We start from the raw sequence: 4,717 nt of genomic DNA on the forward strand, positions 1-4,717 counted from the left end.
CAGGTAGCAGTAAGCAGAAGCACCTAGCAGTTAGCATAGTCAGTAGCAGTAGCAGTAGCAGTAGCAGTAGCAGTAGCAGTCAGTCAGCAGTCAGTAGCAGTAACAGTAGCAGTAGCACGAGTAGTATCGGAAAGCAGCAAATAACAGCAGTAGCGATGGCAGCAGTAGTGGTACTAATAGAGAAGCCGGCGGCCAGCAGTAACATCATCAGTAGCAGTAGCAGTAGCAGTAGGCAGTTGCAACCCAATTAGAACTACGCACCAGCAGTAGGAGTAGCAGCAGCACAGCAACAGCAGCAGCAGCAGCAGCAGCAGCAGCCACAACAACAACATCAGCACAGCAGCAGCAGCAGCAGTAGCCACAACAGTAACAACATCAACAGAAGCAGCAGTAGTAGCAGCAGCAATATATCCAGCAATGCCGCGCCCTACCTCTCCATATAAGCATGCATGCAGCTCGGCGACCGATCTCTATTCGTGCGCTCATGCTCTGCTCCATAATATTCATCACCAGCCGAGTCCGTATAGATATCCATTCATGCATCTACACAACCTGCCAAGCTGTGAGAGCGATGGCGGAGACCCACGCACGCGGTGCATCGCATGTGGTCTGTGCGTGTGATTGCGCGTGTGTGAGTGTGTGCGTGACTACTGCGCATGCGTTGTGTGCGTGTGGGTGCGTTCGCGCGCGGTGTGTGTTCGTGCGTGCGCAGTTCGTGCATGCACGCGGTTTTGCAAGTGTCGAGATTCGAGGCGATCAGTTGACATGAGAACGCTGAGCGCACCGGGAGAGAGAGAAAGAGAGAGAGAGACGCGCGAGAGAAGCCACGCTGGGTTTTCTTGAAAACGAGAAGAAACACCGTGAGACTGGTGTTATAGCTCACAACCTCTCGTGATTAGCCATGGCCTTAAACAGATGCTCTTTCTCTCCAGTAGCAGTCAGTAGCAGTCAGTAGCAGTCAGTAGCAGTCAGTAGCAGTAGCAGTAGCAGTAGCAGTAGCAGTAGCAGTAGCAGTAGCAGTAGCAGTAGCAGTCAGTAGCAGTCAGTAGCAGTAACAGTAGCAGTAGCACGAGTAGTATCGGAAGCAGCAATAACAGCAGTAGCGATGGCAGCAGTAGTGGTACTAATAGCAGAAGCGGCGGCAGCAGTAACAGCATCAGTAGCAGTAGCAGTAGCAGTAGCAGTTGCAACCCAATAGAACTACGCACCAGCAGTAGGAGTAGCAGCAGCAGCAGCAACAGCAGCAGCAGCAGCAGCAGCAGCAGCCACAACAACAACATCAGCACAGCAGCAGCAGTAGCCACAACAGTAACAACATCAACAGAAGCAGCAGTAGTAGCAGCAGCAATATATCCAGCAATGCCCGCCCCTATCTCTCCATATAAGCATGCATGCAGCTCGCGACCGATCTCTATTCGTGCGCTCATGCTCTGCTCCATAATATTCATCACCAGCCGAGTCCGTATAGATATCCATTCATGCATCTACACAAACCTGCCAAGCTGTGAGAGCGATGGCGAGACCCACGCACGCGCGTGCATCGCATGTGTGTCTGTGCGTGTGATTGCGCGTGTGTGAGTGTGTGCGTGACTATGCGCATGCGTTTGTGTGCGTGTGGGTGCGTTCGCGCGCGTGTGTGTTCGTGCGTGCGCGTTCGTGCATGCACGCGTGTTTGCAAGTGTCGAGATTCGAGGGCGATCAGTTGACATGAGAACGCTAGCGCACCGGGAGAGAGAGAAAGAGAGAGAGAGCGCGCGAGAGAAGCCACGCTGGGGTTTCTTGAAAACGAGAAGAAACACCGTGAGACGTGGTGTTATAGCTCACAACCTCTCGTGATTAGCCATGGCCTTTAAACAGATGCTCTTTCTCTCCATCCCTTTTCCCTTTTCTCTCTCAGATGTTTCCTCTCTCAATGTAAAATCTGCGGTCAATGGCGGAAGCGTTAGAAAGCCTACACTTTGAATGGTTGTGTTTTTGCCGTGTAGACTAATCCGAGCCTTTCTATTCTCTCCCGTAACGCCAGTTTAAAGGCATATTCGTGATTGTGTCCATAAGAGCATGATGGCGTGCTCATCTCAGAGACAGCAGCAACAACAACGAACAACAACAATAATAATAATGATAATAATAATAATAATAATAATAATAAAACAATAATAAACTTCACTGCTTTCTCCTCTGCCCGCACTTCTTCTCCTCCCAACCTACACCCACCGCTGCTCTCGCCATTCCTCCGTCCACCTCTCTCCTCTGCCAGCGTCCTCCGCCGTCTGCCCACTCCCGCACCCGCCGCTCTCTTCTCTCGCGATGCCTGGCACCCGCTGGTTCGCCGCTCTCGTGCTTCTAGAGGCCGTCGTCCACTGTCAGTTCTCGACCGTCTACCGGACGCGCCATCACCGCAACGTCAGCGCCGACGACCCTTCCGACGATGACGATACGCGCACGCCGCTCTACATCATCGGTCTGTTCGACCTGGATGGGGCGTGGCCGGGAGGGCGTGGTCAGCAGCCCGCCGTGGAGATGGGCATCGAGCATATCAACAAGGACGAGCGCATACTGGCTGGATACCGGCTCGAAATGATTTCGCTCAATACGAAGGTGAGCGGTGCGTTGGCAGCAACGTCTACGTATATCCGTGATTCAGCGCGCGAACGCGCACGCGCACACACGCTCGCGCGCATACGCATACAAATACAGAACACACACGAGCACGCACACACGCACGCACGCACGCACGCACACATATGCACGTGCAGCAAATGCACGTACACGCACACACGCAGGTACGAACGTACGTGCACATACACACGTATGCACACACGCACGCACGCACGAACGCACGTACGCACACACGCATGCACGCACACACACGCACACACACGCACGCACATCCGTCACATACTCCCATTGTGTTTCTGTATCCGAAGTTTACTCAGGGACAATTCGATTTCGTCTTTTCTTCGTGGTAATTTGAGCACGTAATTGCGGGAATCACTAACACCAATATACTCCGCGCCTCGGAGACTCGTGGATGTGCCACCACCCTGCGGACGATCCGAACGACTTACGTCGCTGCTCTCATATATAACAAAAGACGTTGCTACTAAATCTTTTTGGGTTACCTATACTATTACAGCAGGTGTGCGTGCGTGTGCGTGCATGCGTGTGCGTGCGTGCGTGTGCATCTATGTGTTGGGTGACATTTGTCATCTTGGCGGGCGTTCAGCGCCAATTCATCGTGTGTGATGCAACAACTGACATTTGCTCGCTGAATTGGGGATACCACCGCCCGGGGCATACCGTCTGGCTATTACCAGTCGTATAATGCTGTGTAGAAGGAGAGCACCCCGCATTTCGTACGCGCTTCACGTATGATGAACGCTGCAATTATTAACCAACGTGGTTTCGGCGAATAGGGGGCCCGTCTGGTTCGGCCGCTATTGATAGTGGTGATGATGACGCCGTCATTCCGGGGAGTGAACGAGGAATGGGAGGGGTGGGTGCGGTAGATATAGAGGGACGGAGAGAGACGATAGAGACAGAGTAGAAGCGAGCACACGGAAGGGAAATAAAAAGGAGATTAAGTGAGTGAGTGCGTGCGTGCGTGCGTGCGTGAGTGAGTGAGTGAGTGAGTGAGTGAGTGAGTGAGTGAGTGAGTGAGTGAGTGAGTGAGTGAGTGAGTGAGTGAGTGAGTGAGTGAGTGAGTGAGTGAGTGAGTGAGTGAGTGAGGAGTGAGTGAGTGAGTGAGTGAGTGAGTGCGTGCCTGCGTGAGTGCGTGCGTGCGTGCGTGAGTGAGTGAGTGAGTGAGTGAGTGAGTGAGTGAGTGAGTGAGTGAGTGAGTGAGTGAGTGAGTGAGTGAGTGAGTGTTTCTCTCTCTCTCTCTCTCTTCTCTCTCTCTCTCTCTCTCTCTCTCTCTCTTCTGACACACTCTCTCTTTTTTATTATTGCTGATTGCTTTATTCTATTGCTGATTTTAATCTCTCGTTCTTGATATCTCGCCAGTATATTTTTTTCATGTCTCACTCTCACATACACGCTCCCCTCGTCCTCTCCCTTCGTCGCTGCTCTCGCCTTTCGTCGTCCTCACGCTAAAAGCTGTGCCCCACTGAAGGCCCGGACACCGCCATGTACGCTGATAGCTGTGCCCCACTGAAGGCCCGGACACCGTCATGTACGCTGATAGCAGTGCCCCACTGAAGGCCCGGACACCGCCATGTACGCTGATAGCTGTGCCCACTGAAGGCCCGGACACCGCCATGTACGCTGATAGCTGTGTCCCACTGAAGGCTCGGACAAGTACGTAGATAGCGGCACGGCATGCGCCGTGGGGTTCAGCAAAAAGCTGGGACGTGAAAATAAACGCCTCGGGGAGTCCGCGTAAACACGGCCGCGGCTGCGTGAATGGAAGCGGATTGCCGTCATTGGCCGTGAAGACCGCGGACGAGAGCGCGCCGAGGCGCAGCCCGCCGCTGCCGCGCGGCTGCTGCTGCTACTCATGCTGTTATCCACATTGTCGGCAGGCGCCCGATGCGAAGCATCATCGTCCCAAAGCATGCCGTAGATTCGGCGTGTAGGGACGGCTGTGCAAAAATGCAGTCTGGTCTACGCGCACGTACGAACGCCATGCACGCAAGCGCGGTCACGGGCATGCACACACACGCGCGCCGCACTCACAGAACGCACGCACGCCGCACGTTCACGACACTCTTCCCCCCAG

This window comes from Priapulus caudatus, unplaced genomic scaffold, assembly GCF_000485595.1.
Source record: "Priapulus caudatus unplaced genomic scaffold, Priapulus_caudatus-5.0.1 Scaffold335, whole genome shotgun sequence".
Taxonomy (NCBI): Eukaryota; Metazoa; Priapulida; class Priapulimorpha; order Priapulimorphida; family Priapulidae; genus Priapulus; species Priapulus caudatus.